We start from the raw sequence: 21096 nt of genomic DNA on the forward strand, positions 1-21096 counted from the left end.
TTGCTTTTGTTCTTTTGAACGTGGGCCAGTCTCTATGGTGTGAGATGAGATCTCATTGTTATTTTGATTTGCATCTCCCAGATGGCTAGAGATGTGGAGCACTTTTTCATGTGCCTTTTGGCCATTTGTATTTCTTTTTTGAGGAATTTTCTGTTCATTTCTCCCCATTGTTGTTGGGGTTGGAGGTTTTATTTATTGTACAATTCTACTAGTGTCTTGTATATCCTGATATCCTTTTTATTAATCCATTATCAGATTGTTATCGGGTATTTTTTCCCCATTCTGTTGGCTCTCTCTGTATTATTTTTCTTCTTGTGTCACACCCGGCAATGTACAGAGGTTACTCCTGGCTCTGCGCTCAGGAATTAGTCCTGGCATTGCTCAGGGGACCATATGGGATGCTGGGAATTGAACCTGGGTCGGCCGCGTGCAAGGCAAATGCCCTACCCGCTGTGCTATTGCTCCAGCCCCTCTCTCTGTATTTTGGTCACTGTTTCTTTTGAGGTACAGAAGCTTCTTAGGTTGATGTAGTCCCATTTGTTTATATTTGTTTTCGCTTGCTTGGTCAGTGGTGCCAACCTATTTCTTAACAAAAATATATACTCTCACTTATAACAGAAGATCATTAGTTTGAAAAGAATTTATCATAATAATTTTCTAAGAATTCTCTTAACTGCTAGCAATTTTTAAAAATGAAGTCATTATGGGCCAGGTAGAAATCTCAAAGAATTGGAGTATATGTTTGCTTAAACTGGGCCACATATTAAATCTCTATACCACATAGCCCACAAAGTACCATTATGTATAGCCATGGTGGCCTTTGAACACTGCTTGAGTGATGCTGATGGCTGCCCAGTATTGCTGAGCCAAAAAAGCACCACACCAGCAGGAAGAGCACTAGAAATTCAGGTGGCCACAAAGAATGAGTATTGCTGGGAGTTTCCCCACAAAATAGCACAGCGGTAGGGCATTTGCTTTGCAAAATTTAAGCAATTAATAAAAATTTGTCTGTTAAGAAAATAGTGACTTAAGAATATGACGCCCAACATTATGATGCTCTACAAATCACTCCTAACGAGTTATGATTTTTCTATATCATATTCATATGAATATTTGCTTGGCTACATATCTTTTATACTACCAGGTAACTTTCTGCTACTTCTTAGGTTGGAATATTGCATGCCAATAAAAAGTGTAATTGCCAGGTGCGTTTGAAACTGGAAGTAACTCCCCATCCCTAGATCACCATTTTTTCACTCTTTCTTTAGGTTTTTTAAATGTGCCAATATAAAATTGAATTAGTGTACAAATGTTGGAGTTGCTGAATCTATCATAGGTGTGCAGAATATTTTTCATGTATTTAAATAGCACTGTGTAAAGGAGAGTTATGTGTTGGAGGATATAATCAGGATGCCAGGACCTGATCATGAAGGAATTTGAGCACATTCTCAGCAATGCACCTATGTTTCGTCTGAAGTATATGGGAAATTTCATCAAGAAATTTTTGAGGAGGGAAGAATACAAAATTGTAGAGATGGTAAACTATACTCGATGCGTGTCCAGCACATAATGGTTGTGTAAAGGAATGTTGGTAGAAGTTTGAAACAAGCAAGTTACGCAAGTTTGAGCAGAATGTAAGCAGCCAATCATGGAAAGATGGCTATCACATCTACTGGATAACTGTTTCAGGCAAAAGTTAAGGTACTGATGTTCAATATGGCAAAATTCATCTCTCAAATCCTCTAGTTACACTAAGGGTAAGATTGCATAAGCTAATGCAGAGGTACTTTTACTTTCCAGAATCTAATTCTTTAAAGAAAATGGTTTAGATCATAATTAAGATTCCAAAGAAGTATGGTGGCATTAACTCCCTATTTTGTAGGGAAATATACGAATCTGTAATCAAAAAGGAAAAAAAACGGTTCTTTGATCCATGAGTGGTTAATTTCAAGATCTAAGCCATCTTATATTTTGCTCAGGAAGAAGGCCTAGACTGCATGATTCTTGGGGAGAAGAGAAGATACACAAATTGCTAGATGCAGAAAATTTCCAAAAACGCACAATTTGCAAAATCTGTTATTACTCTAAATTACTCTCCATGATACATTGGTGGAAAATTAGAATTTAAAAGAGATCTTAAGAATTTCCGTGGGGTTTTGCCAGCACCATTTGTTAAAAAGGCTCTCCTTACTCCACTTCACATTTCTTGCTCCTTTATCAAAAATTATATGATCATATGTTTGAGGGGAGATGTCAGTATATTCAAACCTGTTCCATAGGTCTGCAGCTCTGCCTTTGTTCCAGTACCATGTTGTTTTAATTACTACTGCTTTGTAGTAGAGTATGAAATAAGGGAGGTTGATTCCTCCCATTTTCATTTTCCCAAGAATTGCTTTAGCTATTCCTGAGGGCTTATTGTTCCATATAAATTTCAGGAGTATTTGCTCCATTTCTTTGAAGAATGTCATGGGTATCGTAATGGGGATCACATTGAATTTGTACAGTGCTTTGGGAAGTATTGCCATTTTGGCAATGTTAATTCTCCCCATCCATGAACAGGGGATATTTTCCCATTTCCTCCCATCCTCTTTTACATCCTGAAGCAGCGTTTTGTAGTTTTCTTTGTACAGGTCCTTTACTTCCTTAGTTAAGCTAATTCCTAGGTAGTTGATTTTCTGGTGTACAATTGTGAATGGGATTGTTTTCTTCATGTCATTTCCTTCTCTCTCACTATTTGCGTATAGGAAAGCCATGGGCTTTTGGGTATTGATTTTATAACCTGCAACTTTACTATACAAGTCTATCGTTTCTAGGAGTTTCTTGGTAGAGGTTTTAGGGTTCTCTACGTATAGCATCATATCATCTGCGAATAGTGCAAGCTCGATTTCTTCCTTTCCTACCTGGATGGCCTTAATATCTTTTTCTTGCCTAATAGCTATTGCAAGTACTTCCACTACTATATTGAAGAGTAGTGGAGAGAGTGCGCATCCTTGTCTCATTCCTGATCTTAGGGGGAAGGCTCTCAGTTTTTCCCCATTGAGAATGATGCTTGCTGTAGGCTTATGGTAGATGGCTTTGACCATATTCAGGAAAGTTCCCTCTATCCCCAAGTTGGCGATGGTATTCATCATAAACTGATCTTGTCAAATGCTTCCTCTGCATCTATTGATATGATCATATGATTTAATCTTTTCTTTTGTTGATATGATGGATTATGTTCATTGATTTTCAAATGTTACATCATCCTTGCATCCCCGGGATGAATCCCACTTGGTGGTGGTGTATGATCTTTTTGATGAGTTGTTGAATTCTATTTGCTATATTTTGTTCAGAATCTTCGCATCCAAGTTTATCAGGGATATCGGCCTGTAGTTTTCTTTTTTTGGTGTCTTTTTCTTCCCTTTTGGTATTAGAGAGATATGGACTTCATAGAAACTGTTTGGGAGAGTTTCTGTTTTTTCAATTTCCTGGAAAAGCTTGAGAAGGACTGGCCAGAGTTCCTCTCTAAATGTTTGGAAAAATTCACTAGTGAATCCATCTGGACCTGAGCTTTTGTTTTTGGGAAGACTTTTGATTACAGTTTCAATTTCCTTAATGTTAATAGGTCCTTCTTGGTATTCTATATCTTCTTGACTCAGCTTTAGGAGATGATAGGAATCCAGGAGTTTATCCACTTCTTCAAGGTTCTATTTTTTGTGGCATACAAAAACCCTCCATGACATTGAAGCTAATGGTATCTTCAAAGATGTTAAGCCACTGTCCAAGCAAGTGAAAACAGAAATAGACAAATGGGACTATCTTAAACTAAGAAGCTTCTGCACCTCCAAAGAAACAGTGACCAAAATACAAAGACAGTCTACAGAATGGGAAAGGATATTTGCCGAATACACATCCAACAAGGGGTTGATATCAAGGATATACAAAGTACTGGTTGAACTCCACAAGAAGAAAACATCCAACCCCATCAAAAAATGGGGCGAGGAAATGAACAGAAACTTTCTCAAAGAAGAAATACGAATAGATAAAAGGCACTTGAGAAAATGCTCTACATCATTAATCATCAGGGAGATGCAGATCAAAACAATACTGAGATATCATTTCAAACCACAGAGACTGGCCCATATCCAAAAGAACAAAAGCAACCTGTGTTGGCTCGGATGTGGTGAGAAAGGGACCCTGCTTCACTGCTGGTGGGAATGCCGACTGGTTCGACCCTTTTGGTAAACAGTATGGACGATTCTCAAAACTCTATAAATTGAGGTCCCATTTGACCCAGCAATAGCACTCCTGGGAATACACCCCATAGAGGCAAAAAAGAATAGTCGAAGCGACATCTGCATTTTTTTGTTCATTGCAGCACTGTTTACAATAGCTAGAATATGGAAAAAACCTGAGTGCCCAAGAACAGATGACTGGTTAAAGAAACTTCGGTACATTTACACAATGGAGTACTATGTAGCTGTTAGGAGAAATGAAGTCATGAAATTTAAATACAAGTGGTACTACATGGAAAATATCATGCTAAGTTAAATGATCCAGAAAGAGAGGGACAGACATAGAAAGATTGCATTCAACTGGGGAGCATAAAGTAACAAAGTAGGAGACTAACCCTCAAGGATATTTGTAATAAATACCAGGAGGTTCACTCCATGGCTTGGAGGCCATCCACACAGTCTAGGGGTAAAGGCAGCTCAGATAGTGAAGGGAGCACCAAATAAAGGGTGTTGGGAAGATGGGAGATGCATGCTGAAAGTAGACTATAGAGCGAACATGATTGCCACCCAATGCCTCTTTTGCAATCCACAGCACCCAAAATGAGATATAGAACAATAGGGAGTGCCCTGCCACAGAGGCAGTATGGCTTGGGGGGTAGGGGTGTGGGAGGGATACTGGGATTGGTGTGGGTGGAGAATTGGCACTGGCGGAAGGATAGGTACTTGACCATTGTACAACTGAAACCCAAGCACAAAAATTAGTAAGTCTACACTGTACCTCATTGTATTTCACTAATGAAAACAAAAAAAAATAAAATGGATACAATGCTTTAAAAATTATAATTCAATAAAATTGGAAGAAAATTGATTAAAAAAAAGAATTTCCATGGGGGAAAGGGAGGCTGAAGAAATAGTGCAGCGGGTACGAAGCTTAATTTGCATACAGCTAACCTGGGTTCAACCCCCAGCATCCCATGGATTACCCTGGAGCACCGCCAGGATTTTGTAATTGGAGTAATTCCTTAGGGCAAAGCCACGGGTAACCCCTGAGTTTTGGGTGTGAACCAAAAACAAAACAAAAAATAATTAAAATTACCATAGGTACTAAAGGCATACAATACAGAGCTGGTCTCTAGAGCATCCCAGAGTACAGCTGTGGAGACCTACAACACCAATAGTTGTGACTTGGTAATCATTTGAACAAGGCAATTTGAGGACTCCTATTATACCATCACAATCCCAGTAGGACAAGAAAATCTGGATGAAGCCGCAGGGGGCCTGAGCAAAATTTAGGATCTGCCCCTCCTGAAATGAGAAAAAAATACCACGAGAGTCCAGAGTGATAGAACAGTGGCTAGGGCTTTTGCCTTGCATGCGGTCAGCCTGGGTTCAACCCCTGGTGTCCCATATGGTCCCCCAAACACAGCCAGGAGTAATTACTGAGTGCAGAACCTGGAGTATCCCCTGAGCATCTCTGGGTGTGACCCGAAAAAAAAAGAAAAACGCCACACATGCTGACCTAGAAAAATTACTAAATGTGACCCCATCAGAAAGTTCTGTAGGAAATATGGTGAAGGAAATATGAAGAAAATATGGTCGAGATGAACTCACTATACACCACGGAACATTTATATCACTGAAATCTGTAAAAAAATTATAGCTGGGATGGAAAACGCTTTCTTTTGGGGTGGATGCTTTCATGATATTCACGCAAACACTTTAACAACCAGTCAAGTGTTATTGCTCACAAACCTAGAATACTTGTCACATTTTAATTTTACCACTGATCTTTTTTTTGAATGCTAAAACATTCTATATTTTATATATGCATCTTTCAAATTTTTTTTAATGTAGGAGTACTGCTATTTATTCTGCCACTGATTAGTTGGTTAAATTTACCACTGATCTTATCTTCACAAATTGGGCTGCTCTGAAAAGGGCATTTGATCTAGGATGCTCAGGACATCCTGAGTCAACTTTTCAGCTTTGCACCCCCTGATGATGGCTTAAGTGCCTCCAACAAGGTCTGCCTGAACCCCTCCACGTCAGGGTCAGGGACTATCCATCTCAACTTCTCTGGAAAGGATACTACACCTCGTACTCAGTAGCCAAGAGGGAAGTATCCACTAAAATTCAAGCACAAATTTACTGAGAAAATAAATTTCAACAAGTGAGAAATTGATTCAAGAAGCAACTGTAAGGTGAACCTGCCTCAGAACCTCTCAGTACAGATGTTGTACTTGTTTCCAGGATACTTATTCAGGCCTGGCCTGTTCTGTACTGGAAGTAGATTTCTTGAAGCCATTATTGGTAGATTGATGTAGAAGACTGCTTGGCCATTATGAACATTTGCTAGTACCCTGAATTCGAAGCGAAAAGTAGTTGGGACACAGCAATATCCATTTATGTGGAGACTTTCAAATGAGGGCTGCCATGCACACAGCATGTAACCGAACATAGGCACCTGTTAAATGATGTTTGGATAGTTTTACACGGAAAGGCCCAATAAGGAGGCAGGGCATAATTAGGCAACCTAAATTTTCTTTTCTCCTCCACTGAGAACACTTTGAAGATGCACCGAACAGTACCCTAACCCTAGCAGTGTCCACTTGAGCTTCTTAAATATCTGCCTTTCGTAAGCCAAATCCTGGATGCCTCCAGCCCCTTAAGTCATGCCTGCACCCCACCAGTACGTGTCACCTTTCAGTCATTCACAGGTCATAGTGAAGGGAAGGGTGGATTTGATTGGTGGATGTGTTGCCAGGCAAAAGGATATTGCAATGCCATAGGATACCTGGGACTCTGTGACAGCCCCCCAGTATCCCCCACCGCCCACCACCCCAAGCCGGCGGGATTCTATCCAATGAGGAGTGGTCACGTCAGAAAGGTCCGTGGCCTCCACTGACGCCATTGACCTTCGTAACAAGCGTCGCGAAGCTGCTCAGAAATGGTTCGTCCTAAATCTGAGTCGTCTGTTGGCCCAGAGCAGGAATCTCTGGTCCAGAGGTGGCAGCGGCAGCGGCAGCGGCGGCAGCAGAAGCAGCAGCAGCAGCAGCAGCAGCGGCAACCTTCGTCTGAGCCTCCATCAAGAAATCAGCCCTCGAGGCCCTCGAGGCCAACAATTACAGCGCCGAGTCCTAGGCGCCATAGTGACCACCAATGCGAAAACAATCTCGGCCACCGCTGTGAAACTCACCACCAGCTACGCCAAGGTGAAACTCTGAGTTTTGTCAATTACTTCCCCAGGATCCTAAGGAGCATCCACAAGAACCTGAGTATTTCGTGCAAGGCTGTGGCAATTCTGGATTGTATCATTAAGGACATTTTCGATCACATCCAGGAGGAGGCCGCACAACTGGCACGCTATGCGCAGCAATCTATTATCACCCCGAGAGACATCCAGATGGCGGTGCGTCTGCTGCTGCCCGGAAGGCTGGGCAGGAAGGCTGTATTGAGAGCCAACAAAGCCATCATGAGATACACCAAAAGCCGGTGAGCTGTATCAACACCCACTTCAGTCGTCACCAAAAGACCTGGGCCTCTAAGCAGGGACTCAATTTGAGACCTTTTTGACCCGCAGTAAAACATTTTGACCCTCAATAAAAAAGTGTTGTGCCCAGGCACTATTGTTGAGAGATATCTTAAGTGTCCTCTGGGTGCTGTTCCATGGACCAGCCTGGTTTTAGATTTTGGCAAAAAAGGTTCTGTTGGAAATTGGAGTTAGTGAGTAGGGTGCTAATTTGGGCCCTAGACTTCTTCTGGTCTGCAGGTTTATATTAATGCCATGTGGCTTTGCATGTGCTTTTACTTGATATTTGGGGTTCAAACTTAGTGCAATAGATAAATAAAATGACCAGGGGAGAATCAGGAAAGGGAATTGGTTTGCCACAGGGTACCTGAATGCAAAATGGGAAGAAACATACCTCAGCTTAACTGGAAGTATGAGGTGTTCCTAGATCTGGATTGATGGTTCACCACAGGAAGTTATTATTAGTGGCATCCCTAGTAGAAAGGTTTTGTGATGCCACCAGAGGTCTAGATTGTTTATATGATATCTGGCTTCAAAGAACCAGCTCACTGATTTGGTATTGCCAGTGTTAAGCCTGGCTGATTCATAAAGGTACTAATTCTTATAGTTACTCCTCTCCATCTCTGGAGATCTGTGCACTGAGAATTCCAAAGTGGATTAAAGTGATGGGAAAGTGATAGGAAACAAATGTGGGATGGCCTAAGCCTGTTGCCATGGCCCAATGTGTGACAGAGTGCTAGTTCATCAAGTCTCAGGAAAGTCTTGTAGGGCTGAAGCAATTGTAAAGTGAGTGGGCACTTACTGAAAGTTGACCCCACTTTGATCTTCAAAACACTACATGGCCCTCACACATCGCCAGAAGTGGTCCCTCAACTCAGAGTCAAGGGTAAACCCTATGGAACTCTTGATGTGGCCCCTGAAACAACAAGTAAAATTAGGTCCTGTTTCCTATCAGATGTGATCAGTGGAATGAAAGCTAAGGACCTTTCATCCTATCCAGAGAGTTGCCCTAACCAGAGGCCCACATCTGTCCTTTGATTGTCCTCACAATCTAGGGACAGAAATTGGAAGAGACAGTCGAAGAGAGCGTCCTGTATGTGTAACCATATACAATGTGTCAGGTGTTTTGGACGGTAAGTACTGCAAGAGGGAAGAGAATAGGACTGAAAAGAGCATCTGTTCTAGGGTCTGGCCTGGTGACATTACACAGCCTTAGAGTAAAGGGACATTGGATTGGAGATCGTGGTGTGTCAGTGGCATTGATATTTTTTCATTTTTTAAAATTGTAGACAGTGTTTATCATCCCCTTCTTGGGCTAAATAGATTTTTTTGGAAAGGGGTGGGGTCTTTATCAAAGTCGAGGATACTTTTCACTGATAGCATGAGCCCATGGTCAATCACTATCACTATCACTATCAGTATCACTATCACTATCACCCTGTTGTTCATCGATTTGCTTGAACGGTCACCAGTAATGTCTCTATTCGTCCCTGTCACATGCTAGTGTAGCCTGATGGCATATTGGGGACTATTTTAGAATCAGAAAAATGAGGACCATCATTGTTACTGTTTTTGGCATATTGAGTACACCACGGGTAGCTTGCCAGGCTCTGCCGTGTAGGCTGGATACTCTCGGTAGCTTGCCACGCTCTCTGAGAGGGATGGAGGCTTTTGGAGCAGACTCTAATCACCTTTACAAGTGTTCTCAGGCATATATGCGGGCAAGGTTGCCTACCGGGTTCTCTGAGAGTGAGGACTAGATAATAAAAAGTCGCATGGCCGCAAATGCGGCCACGCTTCCAGGAGCTTGTTTTTATAGTCTCTGGATCTTGGCCGTTGATGGGGTTACATGGCAGTTGGTGGGTGTAAATGTCTAGCTACTGGAAGATGGGGGATCTGGGTGGAGGTGTCCCAGTCCCGATCTCAGCAGGCTCGAAGATCTCAGCCTCTGGTCCCACAAACCTGGGTTCCTAAGCTGTTTCCTTCATGCGTGAGGCTCTTCCAAGCATGTGGAGAGTGGTCTCAGCATGGCTGTGGCTGGAGGTATTCAGATCATGGTCTTCCCATGGTAATGAGACTTGTAAAATTGTGTTTCTGCAGCCATTAGATTAACTAGTTACTATAAAGATATCCTTATGATAATTAGTGGAAAAGTTCAGCTAATGAGGTTTCTTTGTCAGGACAATGTTTACTCTGAATTTGGTAATGTTCTTATGTAAGAACCTGAAGATATAATTTGCACCCCCAAAGAATCTAGTAAATGCAACCATGGAAACAACTTGGTTGGTCAATATTTCTGGATTGTGCCTCAAGATCTTCTTACATATGTAAAACATTCTATCATTTGGGAAAAGTTCTGTGTAGAGCCATAACATATTTATAGTCAGAAATGTGGAGTGTTTGAAAAATGGGGTTTTGCAAATTCAGTTAAGTGTTACCATTGCAACTGTTTCTGCTTAAAATTCCAGTGTCTGTCCACATAACATAAATGGGTTTGCAAGCTTCTTGAACACTGGTATCTCACATATCTTATTATGTGAGAAGAAATAAAAAAAACCTAAGTCCCCTCAGGTATTGTTGCTATTCTCTGTGTGATTTTCAGTTGCAAATTCAGAAATCAAGTATTGATATTTAATTTGGTTTACTTTATTTTATTTTGGTATTTGAGTCACACCCAGATGTGCTCAGGGATCACTCTTGTTTCTGTGCTTAGCAATCATTCCAAGTGGCACTAAGGAGACCATATATAGTGCTGATTATTGAACAGACACATTGAAGATGGTGCTTTACCAGCTATCTCTCTGGCCCCTCAATTATGAGTCTTAATACAACAGCATAAAGGGCTGGAGTGATAGTACAATGAGTTGTTCTCTAGCTTTGCATGTGGCATGTTTTTAGTGGCATTTGCTTAATCAAGCAAACTAAGACAAAGTCATATTGGGAGATCAAGAAGGTCTTTCTTTACACTGGTTGAAAAGACCTGTGGGTCTAGTTGTCTAAGATATTACACAAAGCTCAGGAATCCAAGGATTGTTTTTATAATTATTTTTTTAAGTTAAATTGAATCACAGTGAGATACACAGTGAGATACACAGCTAGAAAGATGTTCATGGCTGGGTTTCAGTCATACAATTTTACAATTTTCCACCACCTGTCCCTTCAACAGTACATATTTACCACCCCCAATGTCCCCAGTTAGTTTCCTTCCCTCTCCCCACCAACTAGAACAGGCACTTTTCTTTTTTTTTTTTTCCCTTTATTTTATTTTATTTTTTTTAAAGTTGTAGATTTACAATTTTTTGTGCTTTGGTTTCAATTATACAATGATCAGATACCCATCCCTCCACCAGTGCCCATTTTCCACCACCATGGATAATATCCCTCCCACCCCCATCCCCCCATCCCCCCGTCTCTGTGGCAGGGCAATCCCCTGTGTTCTCTCTCTCCTTTTGGGTGTTGTGGTCTGCAAAAGAGGCATTGAGTGGCAAACATGTTCAGTCCATAGTCTACTTTCGACATGCATCTCCCCTCCTGGGAGGATCCTCCAAACATCCTTTATTTGGTGCTCCCTTCTCTATCTGAATAGCCCTTTCCTCTAGGATACCCGGCTGGCCTCTAAGTTATGGAGTAATCCTCCTGGTGCTGATCTCAGCTATTCTTGGGTATTAATCTCATACTTTGTTACTTTATATCCCCCAGATGAATGCAATCTTTCTATGTCTATCCCTCTCTTTCTGACTCATTTCGCTTAGCATGATACTTTCCATATTGTACCACTTGTATGTAAATTTCGTGACTTCATCTTTTCTAAGAGCTACATAGTACTCCATTGTGTAGATGTACCAAAGTTTCTTTAACCAGTCATCTGTTCTTGGGCATTCAGGTTTCTTCCAGTTTCTGGCTATTGTAAAGAGGGCTGCAATGAACAAACAAGTGCAGATGTCACTTCGACTATACATTTTTGCCTCTCTGGGATATATTCCCAGGAGTGGTATTGCTGGGTCAAATGGGAGCTCAATTTCTAATTTTTTGAGAATCGTCCATACTGTTTTCCAGAAGGGCTGAACCAGTCGACATTCCCACCAACAGTGAAGGAGTGTCCCTTTCTCGCCACATCCACGCCAGCATCGGTTGCTTTTGTTCTTTTGAATGTGGGCCAGTCTCTGAGGTGTGAGATGGTATCTCATTGTGGTTTTGATCTGCATCTCCCTGATGATTAATGATGTAGAGCATTTTCTCATGTGCTTTTTTGCCATTCGGATTTCTTCTTTGAGAAAGTTTCTGTTCATTTCATTGCCCCATTTTTGGATGGGGTTGGATGTTTTCTTCTTGTGGAGTTTAACCAGTATTTTGTATATCCTGGATATCAACCCCTTGTCAGATGTGTATTCGGTGAATATCCTTTCCCATTCGGTAGACTGTCTTTGTACTTTGGTCACTGTTTCTTTGGAGGTGCAGAAGCTTCTTAGTTTAAGATAGTCCCATTTATCTATCTCTGTTTTCACTTGCTCGGCCAGTGGCGTGGCATCTTTGAAGATACCATTAGCTTCAATGTCATGGAGGGTTTTGCCAACTTTATCTTCAATGTACCTTATGGTTTCTGGTCTGATGTTGAGGTCTTTAATCCATTTTGATCTTACTTTTGTACATGGTGTTAGGCAGAGTTCTGAGCCTATTTTTTTGCATGTAGCCGTCCAGTGATGCCAACACAATTTATTAAAGAGGCTTTCCTTACTCCACTTCACATTACTTGCACCTTTATCAAAGATTAGATGAGCATATGATTGAGGAGAGATGTCAGTGTATTCAACCCTGTTCCATTGGTCTGCAGTTCTGCCTTTGTTCCTTTACCATGCTGTTTTAATTATTACTGTTTGTAGTACAGTTTGAAGTTCGGGAGGTTGATTCCTCCCATTTTCTTTTTCCCAAGAATTGCTTTAGCTATTCGTGGGGGCTTATTGTTCCATATAAATTTCAAGAGTGTTTGCTCCATTTCTTTCAAGAATGTCATGGGTATCCTTATAGGGATTGCATTGAATTTATACAATGCTTTCGGTAGTATTGCCATTTTGACAATGTTAAGTCTCCCGACCCATGAGCAGGGGATATCTTTCCATTTCCTCATGTCCTCTTTTATTTCCTGAAGTAGCGTTTTGTAGTTTTCTTTGTACAGGTCCTTTACTTCCTTAGTTAAGCTGATTCCTAGGTACTTGATTTTCTGGGGCACAATTGTGAATGGGATTGTTTTTTTCATGTTGCTTTCTTCTCTCTCACTGTTTGCGTATAGGAAAGCCATGGACTTTTGGGTATTGATTTTATAACCTGCAACTTTACTATACGAGTCTATTGTTTCTAAGAGTTTTTTGGTGGAAGTTATTGGGTTCTCTAAGTAGAGTATCATATCATCTGCGAATAGTGACAGCTTGATTTCTTCCTTTCCTACCTGAATGCCCTTAATATCTTTTTCCTGCCTAATCGCTATTGCAAGTACTTCCAGTACTATATTGAACAGCAGTGGAGAGAGTGGGCATCCCTGTCTCGTCACTGATCTTAGAGGGAAGGCTCTCAGTTTTTCCCCATTGAGGATGATGCTTGCTGTAGGCTTGTGGTAGATGGCTTTAATTATGTTGAGGAAGGTCCCCTCTATACCCATTTTGGCTAGGGTTTTCATCATAAAGGGGTGCTGGATCTTATCAAATGCTTTCTCTGCATCTATTGATATGATCATATGCTTTTTATCTTTTCTTTTGTTGATATGGTGGATTATGTTGATTGATTTCCGAATGTTGAACCATCCTTGCATCCCTGGGATGAATCCTACTTGGTCATGGTGTATGATCTTTTTGATGAGTAGTTGGATTCTATTTGCTAGTAGTTTGTTGAGGATCTTTGCATCTGTGTTCATCAGGGATATCGGCCTGTAATTCTCTTTCTTTGTGGTATCTCTGTCTGCTTTTGGTATCAGTGTGATATTTGCTTCGTAGAAACTGTTTGGAAGTGTTTTTGATATTTCAATTTCGTGGAAAAGCTTAAAGAGCATAGGGAGTAAGTCCGCTTTAAAGATTTGGAAGAATTCACTAGTGAATCCATCCGGGCCAGGACTTTTGTGCTTGGGGAGACTTTTTATTACCATTTCAATTTCCTTGATGGTGATAGGTCTGTTCAGGTATTCCAGGTCTTCTTGGTTCAGCCTTGGGAGTCTGTAGGAGTCTAGGAATTTATCCATTTCCTCGAGGTTTTGATGTTCCGTGGCATAAAGCTTCTCAAAGTACTCCCTGAGGATCCTCTGAATTTCTGTGGTTTCTGTTGTAATGACCCCCTTTTCATTTCTGATTCGGTTTATTAGGGTTTTCTCTCTCCCTTTCTTTGTGAGTTTTGCTAGAGGCTTATCGATCTTGTTAATTTTCTCAAAGAACCAGCTCTTGGTTTCATTGATCTTTCGGATTGTTTTTTGGGTTTCCATCTCGTTAATCTCTGCTCTGAGTTTTATTATTTCCTTTCTCCTAGAACAGGCACTTTTCTTCTCTCTCTCTCTCTCTCTCTCTCTCTGTATATATATATATATATATATATATATATATATATATATCTTCCTCACCCTCTCTCTCCTTGTAGAAATTATGTGTTTGCAGTACAGGTACTGAAAGGTACTCTTTACCTGTTTTCATCTCTCAGTTCTTGTCCAGATTTATCATTTCCAACTATCATTGTCATAGGGTTCGCTATTGTAATAACCCATTTGTGGCAAGCTTCCAACTGTGAACTAGTTCTCCTGACCCTTGTTCCTACTGTTCTTGGGCATTAATCTATACTATATTTTTATATACTACAAATGAGTGTGATCATTCTATGTCTGTCCACTTCTGACTAATTGCACTTAACATGATAGTCTTCTTGTCCATCAGATAGCACAGCGGGTAGGGATTTGCCTTGCACGTGACTGACCTGGCCTACCCAGGTTCGATTTCTCTGCTCCTCAGCGAGAGCCCGGCAAGCTACTAAGAGTATCTCGCCCACAAGGCAAAGCCTGGCAAGCTACCTGTGATGTATTATATGCCAAACACAGTAACAAGTGTCACAATGGAGACATTACTGGGTCTGCTCGAGCAAATTGATGAACAACGGGACTAACAGTGACAGTGACAGCGATCATGACGCAATTTTTCCTGGTGTCTGTGTACTATTCCACTGTGTAGATTTACCACAGTACATCTGTATACCACTGTGTAGATGTTCTCAGGCACTTGGGTTATTTCCAGATTCTGCCTATTGTGAATAGTGCTACAATGAACATAAAATGCAGATGGGTTTTCTGCTGTATGTTTTTGGGCCCTTATGGTATGTTCTCAGAAGTGCTATTTCTGGATCAGATAGAAGCTCAATTTCTAATTTTTTGAGAAATGCCCATATTGTTCTCCAAGAAGACGGAACAGTTGGCATTCCCATCAGTGAATTAGAGTCCCTTTCTCCCCGCATTGGTGGCAGCACTGGTTGTTTTTGTCTTTTACATGTGTGCCAGTCACTGTGATGTGAGATGATATCTGATATTTTTATTTGCATCTCTTCCTGATGATTCATTATGCAGAGCATTTTTTCATGTGCCTTTTGGCCATTTATATTTCTTTGAGGAAGTTTCTGTTCATTTTTTATCCCCATTTTTTGATGGAATTGCATGACTTTTTTCTTATAAAGTTCTACCAGTGCCTTATATATGGTTGATATTAACTCGTTATTAGAGACATATTGGGTAAATATTTTTTCCCATACTGAGGGTTCTCTTTATATCTTGGTCACAGTTTCTTTTAAGTGCAGAAGCTTCTTAGTTTCATGTAGTCCCATTTGTTTATGTTGTTTATGTTTGTTTCCACTTGCTTGGTCAGTGATTTTTCATCTTTGAAGATGTGTCACAGAGGGTCTACAATTTCCTCTGTTCACTTTATGGTTTCAGGTCTGACATTGATATGTTTAGTGAATTCTGATCTGACTTTTGTGCTTAGCATTAGAAAGAGGTTAGGATTCATTTTTTTAAATGCAGCTGTCCATTTTTTAAATGTGCTGGGAAAACAGCACCACTTTTTGAACAGTAGTTCTTTGCTCCACTTCCTATTTATTGATCCTTTATCAGAGATTAAAAGTAATAAATTTGAGGGTCTGTGTCAGGCCATTCAACTCTTTTCCATTAACTTGTGTGTCTGTTTTTATTCAAATACCATGCTGTTTCAATTACTACCAATTTGTAGTACACTTTGTAGTTGGGGAAGTTGATGCCTCCCAACTTCATTTCCCAAGGGAAATGGGAAATAATCACCTGATTATTAAGAAATGACCTACACTGTCTCTTCTCACCTTTTTCAGTCTGAAATTTATGTCATTTATACTAATATGGCCACCCTGGCCTTTTTGAAGTAGTATTTGATTGAAGAATTGTTTTCCAGCTTTTTATCTTGAGTTTGTGTTTACTCTGATTATTCAAATGTGTTGCTTGTAAGCAGCAGAATGTTGGATTTAGTTTTTAAATAAATTTTGACTCTCTCTTTCTCTTAGTTCATGCTTTTTGATCACTGACATTGAGGGAGATATCGTGTAGTTATTTTATTTTATTTTTTTAAATTTATTTTAATTTTTATTAGTGAGACACCATGAGGTGCATTTGTTGACTTACAAATTTTTGTCTTTGTGTTTCAATTTATCGTGTAGTTTTGTGCCATATTTCTTTAGAAGTTTGTTGTGTTTGTGGACTTTATATTGCCCCTTCAGTTCTTCTTTCCCAAATTTGATTTTGAGTCTGTGAAGTTACTGAGCTGTTGTTTATTCATGAAATAGTGTATAATTTCTTCAAATCTGAATGAGATTCTAGTCAGGTAAAATATTCCTGGTGAACCCTTTATTTCATAAAGTTTTTTAAAACTTCCCTTCACCTCCCACACACTTGTAGTTGCTTCCAACCATTAACCAGTCCTCCTGACCCCTGTTTTCTCTGGACTTGGATATTAGTCCCATAATTATTTTATGTACCACAAATGAATGCAGTAGTTGTATATCTGTCTCTCTCTTTTTAAATTTTATTGAATCACCATGAGATAGTTACAAGCTTTCATGTTTGGGTTACAATCACACTATGATCAAACACCCATCCCTCCACCAGTGCACATTCCCCACCATCAATATCCCCGATATACCCCCCTTTCCCACCCTCCTCCTGTTTCTATGGCAAACATTATTCCCCATAATCTCTCTCTACTTTTGATTTGTCCCTCTTCTTAATGACTCATTTTACTCAGAATAATGCTCTTGTTGTCCATCATTCTCCCACACCATTGACCAACTGTTGACCAGTCCTCCTTGCCCATCTTCCCTGGTCTTGGATATTAGTTTCATCCTGTTTTTATATATGGCAAATAAATGGAGTCATTCCATATCTATCCCTTTCTTTCTGACTCATTTCAATCAGTATAATATTCTCCAAGACTATGCATTTATAGGCAAATTTTATGACCTAATTTTTCCTAACAGCTCTGCAGTATTCTATTGTGTAGACGTATCATAGTTTCTTTGTCAACTCATCTGTTCTCAGACATTCAGGTTGTTTCCAGTTTATGGTTCTGTGAAAAGTGCTGCAGTGAACATAGAAGTGCAGATGGTGTTTCTGTTTTGTGTTTTGGGGCCACCAGTTTATATTCCCAGAAATGATATTGCTGGATCAAAGGGGAGCTCAATTTCTAGATTTTTGAGGAATGTCCATGTTGTTTTCCAAAAGAGCTAGACCACTCAGCATTCCTACCAGCAATGAATGAGGGTCCCTTTCTCCCCACATTCATCCCCACAAATAGCTAAATCAATTCTTGGGAAAAAGAAGATGGGAGGCATCACATTTCTCAACTTCAACCTCTACTACAAAATGGTAGCAATTAAAACACCATGGTATTGGAATAAAGACAGATCTGCAGACCAGTGGAATAGAGTTGAATATCCTGGCAAAGACCATAAAATACAAATCACCTAATCTTTGACAAAGAAGCAAAAATATGAAGTAGAGCAAGGAAAGTCTCTTTAACAAGTGGTGCTGGGGAAACTGGACAGCTACTTGCAAAAAAAAATAAACTCTGATGTCTACCTAGCACCATGTACAAAAATTAGATCAAATAGATTAAAGATCTTAACATTAGGTCTGAATCCATAAGATACTGGAAGAAAACATAGGCCAAGCCCTCCATGACCTCGAAGCTGAAGGTATCTTCAAAGATGAAACACCGCTGATCAAGCAAGTAGAAGCAAAGATTAACAAATGGGACTACAATAAACTAAGAAGCCTTTATATGTAAAAAGAAAGAGTGACCAAGATACAAAGACAGCCCGTTGATTGGAAAAACTGTTCACCCAATACCCATCTGATAAGGGGTTACATCAATGATATACAAAGCACTGGTGGAACATTACAGGAAAAAAAACCACCAGACTCCATCAAAAATGAGAGGAGAAATGAACAGAAATTTCCTCAAAGAAAAAGTTTGAATAGCCAAAAGGCACATGATAACATGCTCTACACCACTAATCATCAGGGAGATGCAAATCAAAACAACAATGAGATACCATCTCAAGCCACAGAGAATGGTATACATACAAATGAACAATATCTTTGACTGTAACTTCCTCATGGGGTTGGCTTCCTGTCCTTATGATTCTTGCTTTGTTTCTCTAGAATTTATTCCACAATTCTTTCGTGTCTGCCCTTGTGTTTTTGAGGTCTCATCCTATTCTCTGCTGTTGCCTAGAGGTTTTCTGCTTCTTATCTTCAAGCTCACTGATTCTGTTTTCATCTGCTGTGACTATTATTGAGGGTATCCATTTAGTTTTCCATTTCATATACTGGATTTTTATTAATGACATTTCTGCTTGTCACGGTCACAGTCCTCCCGTTATTCATCGATTTGCTCGAGCGGGCCCAGTAACATCTCCATCGTGAGACTTGTTGTTACTGTGTTTGGCATATTGAATATGTCACGGGTAGCTTGCCAGGCTCTGCCATGCAGGCGAGATACTCTCGGTAGCTTGCTGTGCTCTCTGAGGGGGGCAGAGGAATCGAACTCGGGTCGGCCATATTGGCCGCTTGCAAGGCAAACGCCTTACCCACTGTGCTATCGCTCCAGCCCTTCTGCTTGTAATTTTCTTATTTTTGAGGTCACATACTTCATATACCTTTGTATTTTTTCGATGTATGTTCCATTGTTTCTTTGAGCTCATTAAACATTTAATCTTTGAATTCTTTATCAGAGAATTTATGTATGTGGGTATTTTTTGTAGAGGCATCAGGGCCCCTATCTTCATACATTCCTCATGGTGGCGTTCAGTGATGTCTCAGCATGGTGCCTGTAGTGGTTTAGAAATGATTATTTTCAAAACACTGCCATGGAGCACTCTTAGTGTGTGGGGGGTGTCTCGGTAGATGGTGGTGTCTTCTTTCCCCTATCAAGAATATTCCCTTCAAATTTTCTGTTCCTATGTAATCATGTGGAACGTCCTGTACTGATTCAGAGAATATGTTCTTTGGCCTGAACTTACTCTATTTTCTAATTAGAGTAGTATTGTTTCTTGTGCTTACTTTACTTTTATGGGTTTTGGGGAAATCTTATTTGGAGTAGGGACTAATGAACTATTGGCCCAATATTTTTGGGGTAGCCAGATTGTCCTGGTGAGAGTTCAGTATTAGAGACCAAGATGTAGATCTTATGGGATGTGGGTGGGGCAGTTAACTGGTACCCATTCTAGAGGTCTCCCACTGGAGAAACTACACCCACTGTTCACATGTGGGAGTAGTCAAGCGTTTGCAGAGTTCAGCTTAGTTTTCAAATCTCACCACCACCAGATTGCTCTTGCTAGCAGAAAAATTCTTTCCTACACAGAATTCTTGTGGAAAGGTCTTTTACTTGGTGATGGCCACACTAGGAAAGTTCCTACAGGATCACTTGTGCCTATGCTCTCACAAGAAATTTTTATAGGGCTTTCTACATCATAGCATCTTAGCTTGGTTATAAGGAGTTTCCAAAATTTAGCATTTTCTTAGCTTGAAACAGGGAAGTCATTTCAAGTGCAGGGTGGTTATCTTTAGAACTCTCTACCCACTTCAAGATCATCTCTAAAAATATATGATATAAAATCAAAGTTAGAAGTACATATCCTAAATTTCTCACATAATAGGTGGGCCTAGGTTTAAACCCCACCATCCCATATAGTTTAATGATGCCTGCTAGTAGTGATCCCTGACCACCAAGCCAAAAGTAGTAGTTGAATATAGTAACTGGGTGTGATTCTCCCCCAAAAATGCTAAAAAAAGACCATTAAAACTGTACCACACACATCAAAATGGGTAAAGAAAAACAACCTGTACTGGCATGGTTGTGTGCAAAAGGGAACCCTCATCTTCTGTTGGTTGCTATTTCATCTGGGCCGGCCTCAGTGTAAAACAATATGGAGACTTCTCAAAAAATTATGAGGGCAGGAGATATAGTACAGTGGGTAGGGCACTTGCTTTGCACACAGCTAACCTGGAATCAATCCCCAAATCTCATATTGCCCTTGGTCCTGCAAATAGTAACTCCTAAATACAGAACCAACCAGGAGTTAACCCTTGAGGATGACCAAGTGTTGCCCATAAAACAAAAAAAAATTAGAGTTGCGCATCCATATGAGCCAGTGATTACACTTCTTAGCAATTATTCCATGAAGCCAAAAAGATATCTCTGGGGCCAGAGTACAGTGGGTAGGTCATTTGTCTTGCATGGGCTGACCCAGGTTCAATCCCTGGCACCCCATATGGTTTCCCAACCACTGTCAAAAGTAATTCCTTAGTGCAGAGCCAGTAGTAACCCCTGAACATCTCTGGCTGTGACCTAAAAAGTAAAAAAGAAAAAAATGTTTCCAAGAGATATTTTTCCTCTGATGATCATTGACTTTTGTCATGATTTGGAAACATTACATTCCCCCAAAGAGATAATTGTATTTAAAAATACAGTAGTTTTGGACCAGTGAGATAGTATCTGGTTTTAATGGGCTTATTTTGCATGCAGTTGGCCCCATTTTTTATCCCTGGAAACACATATATTTGCCAAACAACACCGGAAGTGAGACAATATCCATGTACAATGCAACTGTGGTATATATTTAGCTAATAGAAATTATGAAATCATGAAATTTGTTGCTGTTTGGATCGAACTAGAGGGTATCATGATGAATGAATTTGATCTAAGTGAAAGGAGGAAAATAGTATGCTCTCTCATGTGTAAAATATAAAGAAACATAAGTAGCAACACCTGTTAACAGTTCCTAAGCATCTTCTATAGAACTGAATCAATGAAG

General features: G+C 40.2%; 1 pseudogene; it reads left to right on the forward strand.

Annotated features, from left to right (window-relative positions):
• The first annotated feature begins 810 nt into the window (after positions 1-810).
• LOC130032595 (transportin-1-like) overlaps positions 811-21096 on the forward strand; it is a 52711-nt pseudogene continuing 32425 nt past the window's right edge.

This window comes from Sorex fumeus, unplaced genomic scaffold (genome assembly GCF_029834395.1).
Source record: "Sorex fumeus unplaced genomic scaffold, SorFum_2.1 ptg000050l, whole genome shotgun sequence".
Lineage (NCBI taxonomy): Eukaryota > Metazoa > Chordata > Mammalia > Eulipotyphla > Soricidae > Sorex > Sorex fumeus.